This window comes from Vanellus vanellus, assembly GCF_965231255.1.
Source record: "Vanellus vanellus genome assembly, contig: HAP1_SCAFFOLD_72, whole genome shotgun sequence".
NCBI classification, from domain to species: Eukaryota; Metazoa; Chordata; class Aves; order Charadriiformes; family Charadriidae; genus Vanellus; species Vanellus vanellus.
Window position 1 is genome coordinate 890,627 of NW_028126710.1, and position 12,782 is coordinate 903,408.

Sequence of the window (12,782 nt, forward strand, 5' to 3'; positions counted from 1 at the left end):
GACGTTTGTCTTTTTTGCTCCGGAGGTTGCCGAAAGCGAAAAAAGGTGCTTTTGAGGATGGAGTCCGCAGGAAAGCAGAGAGGGCCAAATTGTCTGAGGCATTTGAAGAGGTTCCAGGAGGCAGTGAGAACCAGCATTACTTTTCCCCGCTGGCACCTTTGCTGTGGCAGCAAAAGCTGGATGTTTGTCTTTTTTGCTCCGGAGGCTGCCGAAAGCGAAAACAGGTGCTTTTGAGGATGGAGTTCACAGGAAAGCAGAGAGGGCCAAATTGTCTGTGGCATTTGAAAGGGTTCCAGGAGGCAGTGAGAACCAGCAATACTTTTCCCCGCTGGCACCTTTGCTGTGGCAGCAAAAGCTGGACGTTTGTCTTTTTTGCTCCGGAGGCTGCCGAAAGCGAAAACAGCTGCTTTTGAGGATGGAGTCCGCAGGAAAGCAGAGAGGGCCAAATTGTCTGTGGCATTTGAAGAGGTTCCAGGAGGCAGTGAGAACCAGCATTACTTTTCCCCGCTGGTACCTTTGCTGTGGCAGCAAAAGCTGGACGTTTGTCTTTTTTGCTCCGGAGGCTGCCGAAAGCGAAAACAGCTGCTTTTGAGGACGGAGTCCGCAGGAAAGCAGAGAGGGCCAAATTGTCTGGGGCATTTGAAAGGGTTCCAGGAGGCAGTGAGAACCAGCATTACTTTTCCCCGCTGGCACCTTTGTTGTGGCAGCAAAAGCTGGACGTTTGTCTTTTTTGCTCCGGAGGGCGCCGAAAGCGAAAATAGGTTCTTTTGAGGATGGAGTCCGAAGGAAAGCAGAGAGGGCCAAATTGTCTGGGGCATTTGAAAGGGTTCCAGGAGGCAGTGAACCAGCATTACTTTTCCCTGCTGGCACCTTTGCTGTGGCAGCAAAAGCTGGACGTTTGTCTTTTTACCACCGGAGGGCGCCGAAATTGAAAAAAGGCGCTTTTGAGGATGGAGTCCGCAGCAAAGCAGAGAGGGCCAAATTGTCTGTGGCATTTGAAAGGGTTCCAGGAGGCAGTGAGAACCAGCATTACTTTTCCCCGCTGGCACCTTTGCTGTGGCAGCAAAAGCTGGACGTTTGTCTTTTTACCACCGGAGGGCGCCGAAAGTGAAAAAAGGCGCTTTTGAGGATAGAGTCCGCAGGAAAGCAGAGAGGGCCAAATTGTCTGTGGCATTTGAAAGGGTTCCAGGAGGCAGTGAGAACCAGCATTACTTTTCCCCGCTGGCACCTTTGCTGTGGCAGCAAAAGCTGGACGTTTGTCTTTTTTGCTCCGGAGGCTGCCCAAAGCGAAAACAGGTGCTTTTGAGGATGGAGTCCGCAGGAAAGCAGAGAGGGCCAAATTGTCTGTGGCATTTGAAAGGGTTCCAGGAGGCAGTGAGAACCGGCATTACTTTTCCCCGCTGACACCTTTGTTGTGGCAGCAAAAGATGGACGTTTGTCTTTTTTGCTCCGGAGGCTGCCGAAAGCGAAAACAGGTGCTTTTGAGGATGGAGTCCGCAGGAAAGCAGAGAGGGCCAAATTGTCTGTGGCATTTGAAAGGGTTCCAGGAGGCAGTGAGAACCAGCATTACTTTTCCCCGCTGGCACCGTTACTGTGGCAGCAAAAGCTGGACGTTTGTCTTTTTTGCTCCGGAGGCTGCCCAAAGCGAAAAAAGGTGCTTTTGAGGATGGAGTCCGAAGGAAAGCAGAGAGGGCCAAATTGTCTGTGGCATTTGAAAGGGTTCCAGGAGGCAGTGAGAATCAGCATTACTTTTCCCCGCTGGCACCTTTGCTGTGGCAGCAAAAGCTGGACGTTTGTCTTTTTTGCTCCGGAGGCTGCCGAAAGCGAAAACAGGTGCTTTTGAGGATGGAGTCCGCAGCAAAGCAGAGAGGGCCAAATTGTCTGTGGCATTTGAAAGGGTTCCAGGAGGCAGTGAGAACCAGCATTACTTTTCCCCGCTGGCACCTTTGCTGTGGCAGCAAAAGCTGGACGTTTGTCTTTTTTGCTCCGGAGGCTGCCGAAAGCGAAAACAGGTGCTTTTGAGGATGGAGTCCGCAGCAAAGCAGAGAGGGCCAAATTGTCTGTGGCATTTGAAAGGGTTCCAGGAGGCAGTGAGAACCAGCATTACTTTTCCCCGCTGGCACCTTTGCTGTGGCAGCAAAAGCTGGACGTTTGTCTTTTTTGCTCCGGAGGCTGCCAAAAGCGAAAACAGGTGCTTTTGAGGATGGAGTCCGCAGGAAAGCAGAGAGGGCCAAATTGTCTGTGGCATTTGAAAGGGTTCCAGGAGGCAGTGAGAACCAGCATTACTTTTCCCCGCTGGCACCTTTGCTGTGGCAGCAAAAGCTGGACGTTTGTCTTTTTTGCTCCGGAGGCTGCCGAAAGCGAAAACAGGTGCTTTTGAGGATGGAGTCCGCAGGAAAGCAGAGAGGGCCAAATTGTCTGTGGCATTTGAAAGGGTTCCAGGAGGCAGTGAGAACCAGCATTACTTTTCCCCGTTGGCACCTTTGCTGTGGCAGCAAAAGCTGGACGTTTGTCTTTTTTGCTCCGGAGGTTGCCGAAAGCGAAAATAGGTGCTTTTGAGGATGGAGTCCGCAGGAAAGCAGAGAGAGCCAAATTGTCTGTGGCATTTGAAGGAGTTCCAGGAGGCAGTGAGAACCAGCATTACTTTTCCCCGCTGGCACCTTTGCTGTGGCAGCAAAAGCTGGACGTTTGTCTTTTTTGCTCCGGAGGCTGCCGAAAGCGAAAACAGGTGCTTTTGAGGATGGAGTCCGCAGGAAAGCAGAGAGGGCCAAATTGTCTGTGGCATTTGAAAGGGTTCCAGGAGGCAGTGAGAACCAGCATTACTTTTCCCCGTTGGCACCTTTGCTGTGGCAGCAAAAGCTGGACGTTTGTCTTTTTTGCTCCGGAGGCTGCCGAAAGCGAAAACAGGTGCTTTTGAGGATGGAGTCCGCAGGAAAGCAGAGAGAGCCAAATTGTCTGTGGCATTTGAAGGAGTTCCAGGAGGCAGTGAGAACCAGCATTACTTTTCCCCGCTGGCACCTTTGCTGTGGCAGCAAAAGCTGGACGTTTGTCTTTTTTGCTCCGGAGGTTGCCGAAAGCGAAAACAGGTGCTTTTGAGGATGGAGTCCGCAGGAAAGCAGAGAGGGCCAAATTGTCTGTGGCATTTGAAAGGGTTCCAGGAGGCAGTGAGAACCAGCATTACTTTTCCCCGCTGGCACCTTTGCTGTGGCAGCAAAAGCTGGACGTTTGTCTTTTTTGCTCCGGAGGTTGCCGAAAGCGAAAAAAGGTGCTTTTGAGGATGGAGTCCGCAGGAAAGCAGAGAGGGCCAAATTGTCTGAGGCTTTTGAAGAGGTTCCAGGAGGCAGTGAGAACCAGCATTACTTTTCCCCGCTGGCACCTTTGCTGTGGCAGCAAAAGCTGGATGTTTGTCTTTTTTGCTCCGGAGGCTGCCGAAAGCGAAAACAGGTGCTTTTGAGGATGGAGTTCACAGGAAAGCAGAGAGGGCCAAATTGTCTGTGGCATTTGAAAGGGTTCCAGGAGGCAGTTAGAACCAGCATTACGTTTCCCCGCTGGCACCTTTGCTGTGGCAGCAAAAGCTGGACGTTTGTCTTTTTTGCTCCGGAGGCTGCCGAAAGCGAAAACAGGTGCTTTTGAGGATGGAGTCCGCAGGAAAGCAGAGAGGGCCAAATTGTCTGTGGCATTTGAAGAGGTTCCAGGAGGCAGTGAGAACCAGCATTACTTTTCCCCGCTGGTACCTTTGCTGTGGCAGCAAAAGCTGGACGTTTGTCTTTTTTGCTCCGGAGGCTGCCGAAAGCGAAAACAGCTGCTTTTGAGGATGGAGTCCGCAGGAAAGCAGAGAGGGCCAAATTGTCTGTGGCATTTGAAAGGGTTCCAGGAGGCAGTGAGAACCAGCATTACTTTTCCCCGCTGGCACCTTTGTTGTGGCAGCAAAAGCTGGACGTTTGTCTTTTTTGCTCCGGAGGGCGCCGAAAGCGAAAATAGGTTCTTTTGAGGATGGAGTCCGAAGGAAAGCAGAGAGGGCCAAATTGTCTGGGGCATTTGAAAGGGTTCCAGGAGGCAGTGAGAACCAGCATTACTTTTCCCCGCTGGCACCTTTGCTGTGGCAGCAAAAGCTGGACGTTTGTCTTTTTTGCTCCGGAGGCTGCCGAAAGCGAAAAAAGGTGCTTTTGAGGATGGAGTCCACAGGAAAGCAGAGAGGGCCAAATTGTCTGTGGCATTTGAAAGGGTTCCAGGAGGCAGTGAGAACCAGCATTACTTTTCCCCGCTGGCACCTTTGCTGTGGCAGCAAAAGCTGGACGTTTGTCTTTTTACCACCGGAGGCTGCCCAAAGCGAAAAAAGGTGCTTTTGAGGATGGAGTCCGAAGGAAAGCAGAGAGGGCCAAATTGTCTGTGGCATTTGAAAGGGTTCCAGGAGGCAGTGAGAATCAGCATTACTTTTCCCCGCTGGCACCTTTGCTGTGGCAGCAAAAGCTGGACGTTTGTCTTTTTTGCTCCGGAGGCTGCCGAAAGCGAAAACAGGTGCTTTTGAGGATGGAGTCCGCAGCAAAGCAGAGAGGGCCAAATTGTCTGTGGCATTTGAAAGGGTTCCAGGAGGCAGTGAGAACCAGCATTACTTTTCCCCGCTGGCACCTTTGCTGTGGCAGCAAAAGCTGGACGTTTGTCTTTTTTGCTCCGGAGGCTGCCCAAAGCGAAAACAGGTGCTTTTGAGGATGGAGTCCGCAGGAAAGCAGAGAGGGCCAAATTGTCTGTGGCATTTGAAAGGGTTCCAGGAGGCAGTGAGAACCAGCATTACTTTTCCCCGCTGGCACCTTTGCTGTGGCAGCAAAAGCTGGACGTTTGTCTTTTTTGCTCCGGAGGCTGCCAAAAGCGAAAACAGGTGCTTTTGAGGATGGAGTCCGCAGGAAAGCAGAGAGGGCCAAATTGTCTGTGGCATTTGAAAGGGTTCCAGGAGGCAGTGAGAACCAGCATTACTTTTCCCCGCTGGCACCTTTGCTGTGGCAGCAAAAGCTGGACGTTTGTCTTTTTTGCTCCGGAGGCTGCCGAAAGCGAAAACAGGTGCTTTTGAGGATGGAGTCCGCAGGAAAGCAGAGAGGGCCAAATTGTCTGTGGCATTTGAAAGGGTTCCAGGAGGCAGTGAGAACCAGCATTACTTTTCCCCGTTGGCACCTTTGCTGTGGCAGCAAAAGCTGGACGTTTGTCTTTTTTGCTCCGGAGGTTGCCGAAAGCGAAAATAGGTGCTTTTGAGGATGGAGTCCGCAGGAAAGCAGAGAGAGCCAAATTGTCTGTGGCATTTGAAGGAGTTCCAGGAGGCAGTGAGAACCAGCATTACTTTTCCCCGCTGGCACCTTTGCTGTGGCAGCAAAAGCTGGACGTTTGTCTTTTTTGCTCCGGAGGCTGCCGGAAGCGAAAACAGGTGCTTTTGAGGATGGAGTCCGCAGCAAAGCAGAGAGGGCCAAATTGTCTGTGGCATTTGAAAGGGTTCCAGGAGGCAGTGAGAACCAGCATTACTTTTCCCCGCTGGCACCTTTGCTGTGGCAGCAAAAGCTGGACGTTTGTCTTTTTTGCTCCGGAGGCTGCCGAAAGCGAAAACAGGTGCTTTTGAGGATGGAGTCCGCAGGAAAGCAGAGAGGGCCAAATTGTCTGTGGCATTTGAAAGGGTTCCAGGAGGCAGTGAGAACCAGCATTACTTTTTCCCGCTGGCACCTTTGCTGTGGCAGCAAAAGCTGGACGTTTGTCTTTTTTGCTCCGGAGGCTGCCGAAAGCGAAAACAGGTGCTTTTGAGGATGGAGTCCGCAGGAAAGCAGAGAGAGCCAAATTGTCTGTGGCATTTGAAGGAGTTCCAGGAGGCAGTGAGAACCAGCATTACTTTTCCCCGCTGGCACCTTTGCTGTGGCAGCAAAAGCTGGACGTTTGTCTTTTTTGCTCCGGAGGTTGCCGAAAGCGAAAACAGGTGCTTTTGAGGATGGAGTCCGCAGGAAAGCAGAGAGGGCCAAATTGTCTGTGGCATTTGAAAGGGTTTCAGGAGGCAGTGAGAACCAGCATTACTTTTCCCCGCTGGCACCTTTGCTGTGGCAGCAAAAGCTGGACGTTTGTCTTTTTTGCTCCGGAGGTTGCCGAAAGCGAAAAAAGGTGCTTTTGAGGATGGAGTCCGCAGGAAAGCAGAGAGGGCCAAATTGTCTGAGGCTTTTGAAGAGGTTCCAGGAGGCAGTGAGAACCAGCATTACTTTTCCCCGCTGGCACCTTTGCTGTGGCAGCAAAAGCTGGATGTTTGTCTTTTTTGCTCCGGAGGCTGCCGAAAGCGAAAACAGGTGCTTTTGAGGATGGAGTTCACAGGAAAGCAGAGAGGGCCAAATTGTCTGTGGCATTTGAAAGGGTTCCAGGAGGCAGTTAGAACCAGCATTACGTTTCCCCGCTGGCACCTTTGCTGTGGCAGCAAAAGCTGGACGTTTGTCTTTTTTGCTCCGGAGGCTGCCGAAAGCGAAAACAGCTGCTTTTGAGGATGGAGTCCGCAGGAAAGCAGAGAGGGCCAAATTGTCTGTGGCATTTGAAGAGGTTCCAGGAGGCAGTGAGAACCAGCATTACTTTTCCCCGCTGGTACCTTTGCTGTGGCAGCAAAAGCTGGACGTTTGTCTTTTTTGCTCCGGAGGCTGCCGAAAGCGAAAACAGCTGCTTTTGAGGATGGAGTCCGCAGGAAAGCAGAGAGGGCCAAATTGTCTGTGGCATTTGAAAGGGTTCCAGGAGGCAGTGAGAACCAGCATTACTTTTCCCCGCTGGCACCTTTGTTGTGGCAGCAAAAGCTGGACGTTTGTCTTTTTTGCTCCGGAGGGCGCCGAAAGCGAAAATAGGTTCTTTTGAGGATGGAGTCCGAAGGAAAGCAGAGAGGGCCAAATTGTCTGTGGCATTTGAAAGGGTTCCAGGAGGCAGTGAGAACCAGCATTACTTTTCCCCGCTGGCACCTTTGCTGTGGCAGCAAAAGCTGGACGTTTGTCTTTTTACCACCGGAGGGCGCCGAAATTGAAAAAAGGCGCTTTTGAGGATAGAGTCCGCAGGAAAGCAGAGAGGGCCAAATTGTCTGTGGCATTTGAAAGGGTTCCAGGAGGCAGTGAGAACCAGCATTACTTTTCCCCGCTGGCACCTTTGCTGTGGCAGCAAAAGCTGGACGTTTGTCTTTTTTGCTCCGGAGGCTGCCGAAAGCGAAAAAAGGTGCTTTTGAGGATGGAGTCCACAGGAAAGCAGAGAGGGCCAAATTGTCTGTGGCATTTGAAAGGGTTCCAGGAGGCAGTGAGAACCGGCATTACTTTTCCCCGCTGACACCTTTGTTGTGGCAGCAAAAGCTGGACGTTTGTCTTTTTTGCTCCGGAGGCTGCCGAAAGCGAAAACAGGTGCTTTTGAGGATGGAGTCCGCAGGAAAGCAGAGAGGGCCAAATTGTCTGTGGCATTTGAAAGGGTTCCAGGAGGCAGTGAGAACCAGCATTACTTTTCCCCGCTGGCACCTTTGCTGTGGCAGCAAAAGCTGGACGTTTGTCTTTTTTGCTCCGGAGGCTGCCCAAAGCGAAAACAGCTGCTTTTGAGGATGGAGTCCGCAGGAAAGCAGAGAGGGCCAAATTGTCTGTGGCATTTGAAAGGGTTCCAGGAGGCAGTGAGAACCAGCATTACTTTTCCCCGCTGGCACCTTTGCTGTGGCAGCAAAAGCTGGACGTTTGTCTTTTTTGCTCCGGAGGTTGCCGAAAGCGAAAAAAGGTGCTTTTGAGGATGGAGTCCGCAGGAAAGCAGAGAGGGCCAAATTGTCTGAGGCATTTGAAGAGGTTCCAGGAGGCAGTGAGAACCAGCATTACTTTTCCCCGCTGGCACCTTTGCTGTGGCAGCAAAAGCTGGATGTTTGTCTTTTTTGCTCCGGAGGCTGCCGAAAGCGAAAACAGGTGCTTTTGAGGATGGAGTTCACAGGAAAGCAGAGAGGGCCAAATTGTCTATGGCATTTGAAAGGGTTCCAGGAGGCAGTGAGAACCAGCATTACTTTTCCCCGCTGGCACCTTTGCTGTGGCAGCAAAAGCTGGACGTTTGTCTTTTTTGCTCCGGAGGCTGCCGAAAGCGAAAACAGCTGCTTTTGAGGATGGAGTCCGCAGGAAAGCAGAGAGGGCCAAATTGTCTGTGGCATTTGAAGAGGTTCCAGGAGGCAGTGAGAACCAGCATTACTTTTCCCCGCTGGTACCTTTGCTGTGGCAGCAAAAGCTGGACGTTTGTCTTTTTTGCTCCGGAGGCTGCCGAAAGCGAAAACAGCTGCTTTTGAGGATGGAGTCCGCAGGAAAGCAGAGAGGGCCAAATTGTCTGGGGCATTTGAAAGGGTTCCAGGAGGCAGTGAGAACCAGCATTACTTTTCCCCGCTGGCACCTTTGTTGTGGCAGCAAAAGCTGGACGTTTGTCTTTTTTGCTCCGGAGGGCGCCGAAAGCGAAAATAGGTTCTTTTGAGGATGGAGTCCGAAGGAAAGCAGAGAGGGCCAAATTGTCTGGGGCATTTGAAAGGGTTCCAGGAGGCAGTGAGAACCAGCATTACTTTTCCCCGCTGGCACCTTTGCTGTGGCAGCAAAAGCTGGACGTTTGTCTTTTTACCACCGGAGGGCGCCGAAATTGAAAAAAGGCGCTTTTGAGGATAGAGTCCGCAGGAAAGCAGAGAGGGCCAAATTGTCTGGGGCATTTGAAAGGGTTCCAGGAGGCAGTGAGAACCAGCATTACTTTTCCCCGCTGGCACCTTTGCTGTGGCAGCAAAAGCTGGACGTTTGTCTTTTTTGCTCCGGAGGCTGCCGAAAGCGAAAAAAGGTGCTTTTGAGGATGGAGTCCGCAGGAAAGCAGAGAGGGCCAAATTGTCTGTGGCATTTGAAAGGGTTCCAGGAGGCAGTGAGAACCGGCATTACTTTTCCCCGCTGACACCTTTGTTGTGGCAGCAAAAGCTGGACGTTTGTCTTTTTTGCTCCGGAGGCTGCCGAAAGCGAAAACAGCTGCTTTTGAGGATGGAGTCCGCAGGAAAGCAGAGAGGGCCAAATTGTCTGTGGCATTTGAAAGGGTTCCAGGAGGCAGTGAGAACCAGCATTACTTTTCCCCGCTGGCACCTTTGCTGTGGCAGCAAAAGCTGGACGTTTGTCTTTTTTGCTCCGGAGGCTGCCCAAAGCGAAAAAAGGTGCTTTTGAGGATGGAGTCCGAAGGAAAGCGGAGAGGGCCAAATTGTCTGTGGCATTTGAAAGGGTTCCAGGAGGCAGTGAGAATCAGCATTACTTTTCCCCGCTGGCACCTTTGCTGTGGCAGCAAAAGCTGGACGTTTGTCTTTTTTGCTCCGGAGGCTGCCAAAAGCGAAAACAGGTGCTTTTGAGGATGGAGTCCGCAGCAAAGCAGAGAGGGCAAAATTGTCTGTGGCATTTGAAAGGGTTCCAGGAGGCAGTGAGAACCAGCATTACTTTTCCCCGCTGGCACCTTTGCTGTGGCAGCAAAAGCTGGATGTTTGTCTTTTTTGCTCCGGAGGCTGCCGAAAGCGAAAACAGGTGCTTTTGAGGATGGAGTTCGCAGGAAAGCAGAGAGAGCCAAATTGTCTGTGGCATTTGAAAGGGTTCCAGGAGGCAGTGAGAACCAGCATTACTTTTCCCCGCTGGCACCTTTGCTGTGGCAGCAAAAGCTGGACGTTTGTCTTTTTTGCTCCGGAGGCTGCCGAAAGCGAAAACAGCTGCTTTTGAGGATGGAGTCCGCAGGAAAGCAGAGAGGGCCAAATTGTCTGTGGCATTTGAAGAGGTTCCAGGAGGCAGTGAGAACCAGCATTACTTTTCCCCGCTGGTACCTTTGCTGTGGCAGCAAAAGCTGGACGTTTGTCTTTTTTGCTCCGGAGGCTGCTGAAAGCGAAAACAGCTGCTTTTGAGGATGGAGTCCGCAGGAAAGCAGAGAGGGCCAAATTGTCTGAGGCATTTGAAGAGGTTCCAGGAGGAAGTGAGAACCAGCATTACTTTTCCCCGCTGGCACCTTTGTTGTGGCAGCAAAAGCTGGACGTTTGTCTTTTTTGCTCCGGAGGGCGCCGAAAGCGAAAATAGGTTCTTTTGAGGATGGAGTCCGAAGGAAAGCAGAGAGGGCCAAATTGTCTGGGGCATTTGAAAGGGTTCCAGGAGGCAGTGAGAACCAGCATTACTTTTCCCCGCTGGCACCTTTGCTGTGGCAGCAAAAGCTGGACGTTTGTCTTTTTACCACCGGAGGGCGCCGAAATTGAAAAAAGGCGCTTTTGAGGATAGAGTCCGCAGGAAAGCAGAGAGGGCCAAATTGTCTGTGGCATTTGAAAGGGTTCCAGGAGGCAGTGAGAACCAGCATTACTTTTCCCCGCTGGCACCTTTGCTGTGGCAGCAAAAGCTGGACGTTTGTCCTTTTTGCTCCGGAGGCTGCCCAAAGCGAAAAAAGGTGCTTTTGAGGATGGAGTCCGCAGGAAAGCAGAGAGGGCCAAATTGTCTGTGGCATTTGAAAGGGTTCCAGGAGGCAGTGAGAACCGGCATTACTTTTCCCCGCTGACACCTTTGTTGTGGCAGCAAAAGCTGGACGTTTGTCTTTTTTGCTCCGGAGGCTGCCGAAAGCGAAAACAGCTGCTTTTGAGGATGGAGTCCGCAGGAAAGCAGAGAGGGCCAAATTGTCTGTGGCATTTGAAAGGGTTCCAGGAGGCAGTGAGAACCAGCATTACTTTTCCCCGCTGGCACCTTTGCTGTGGCAGCAAAAGCTGGACGTTTGTCTTTTTTGCTCCGGAGGCTGCCCAAAGCGAAAAAAGGTGCTTTTGAGGATGGAGTCCGAAGGAAAGCGGAGAGGGCCAAATTGTCTGTGGCATTTGAAAGGGTTCCAGGAGGCAGTGAGAATCAGCATTACTTTTCCCCGCTGGCACCTTTGCTGTGGCAGCAAAAGCTGGACGTTTGTCTTTTTTGCTCCGGAGGCTGCCAAAAGCGAAAGCAGCTGCTTTTGAGGATGGAGTCCGCAGCAAAGCAGAGAGGGCAAAATTGTCTGTGGCATTTGAAAGGGTTCCAGGAGGCAGTGAGAACCAGCATTACTTTTCCCCGCTGGCACCTTTGCTGTGGCAGCAAAAGCTGGATGTTTGTCTTTTTTGCTCCGGAGGCTGCCCAAAGCGAAAACAGGTGCTTTTGAGGATGGAGTTCGCAGGAAAGCAGAGAGGGCCAAATTGTCTGTGGCATTTGAAAGGGTTCCAGGAGGCAGTGAGAACCAGCATTACTTTTCCCCGCTGGCACCTTTGCTGTGGCAGCAAAAGCTGGACGTTTGTCTTTTTTGCTCCGGAGGCTGCCGAAAGCGAAAACAGCTGCTTTTGAGGATGGAGTCCGCAGGAAAGCAGAGAGGGCCAAATTGTCTGTGGCATTTGAAGAGGTTCCAGGAGGCAGTGAGAACCAGCATTACTTTTCCCCGCTGGTACCTTTGCTGTGGCAGCAAAAGCTGGACGTTTGTCTTTTTTGCTCCGGAGGCTGCCGAAAGCGAAAACAGCTGCTTTTGAGGATGGAGTCCGCAGGAAAGCAGAGAGGGCCAAATTGTCTGTGGCATTTGAAAGGGTTCCAGGAGGCAGTGAGAACCAGCATTACTTTTCCCCGCTGGCATCTTTGTTGTGGCAGCAAAAGCTGGACGTTTGTCTTTTTTGCTCCAGAGGGCGCCGAAAGCGAAAATAGGTTCTTTTGAGGATGGAGTCCGAAGGAAAGCAGAGAGGGCCAAATTGTCTGGGGCATTTGAAAGGGTTCCAGGAGGCAGTGAGAACCAGCATTACTTTTCCCCGCTGGCACCTTTGCTGTGGCAGCAAAAGCTGGACGTTTGTCTTTTTACCACCGGAGGGCGCCGAAATTGAAAAAAGGCGCTTTTGAGGATAGAGTCCGCAGGAAAGCAGAGAGGGCCAAATTGTCTGTGGCATTTGAAAGGGTTCCAGGAGGCAGTGAGAACCAGCATTACTTTTCCCCGCTGGCACCTTTGCTGTGGCAGCAAAAGCTGGACGTTTGTCTTTTTTGCTCCGGAGGCTGCCGAAAGCGAAAAAAGGTGCTTTTGAGGATGGAGTCCGCAGGAAAGCAGAGAGGGCCAAATTGTCTGTGGCATTTGAAAGGGTTCCAGGAGGCAGTGAGAACCGGCATTACTTTTCCCCGCTGACACCTTTGTTGTGGCAGCAAAAGCTGGACGTTTGTCTTTTTTGCTCCGGAGGCTGCCGAAAGCGAAAACAGGTGCTTTTGAGGATGGAGTCCGCAGGAAAGCAGAGAGGGCCAAATTGTCTGTGGCATTTGAAAGGGTTCCAGGAGGCAGTGAGAACCAGCATTACTTTTCCCCGCTGGCACCTTTGCTGTGGCAGCAAAAGCTGGACGTTTGTCTTTTTTGCTCCGGAGGCTGCCCAAAGCGAAAAAAGGTGCTTTTGAGGATGGAGTCCGAAGGAAAGCAGAGAGGGCCAAATTGTCTGTGGCATTTGAAAGGGTTCCAGGAGGCAGTGAGAATCAGCATTACTTTTCCCCGCTGGCACCTTTGCTGTGGCAGCAAAAGCTGGACGTTTGTCTTTTTTGCTCCGGAGGCTGCCGAAAGCGAAAACAGGTGCTTTTGAGGATGGAGTCCGCAGCAAAGCAGAGAGGGCCAAATTGTCTGTGGCATTTGAAAGGGTTCCAGGAGGCAGTGAGAACCAGCATTACTTTTCCCCGCTGGCACCTTTGCTGTGGCAGCAAAAGCTGGACGTTTGTCTTTTTTGCTCCGGAGGCTGCCGAAAGCGAAAACAGGTGCTTTTGAGGATGGAGTCCGCAGGAAAG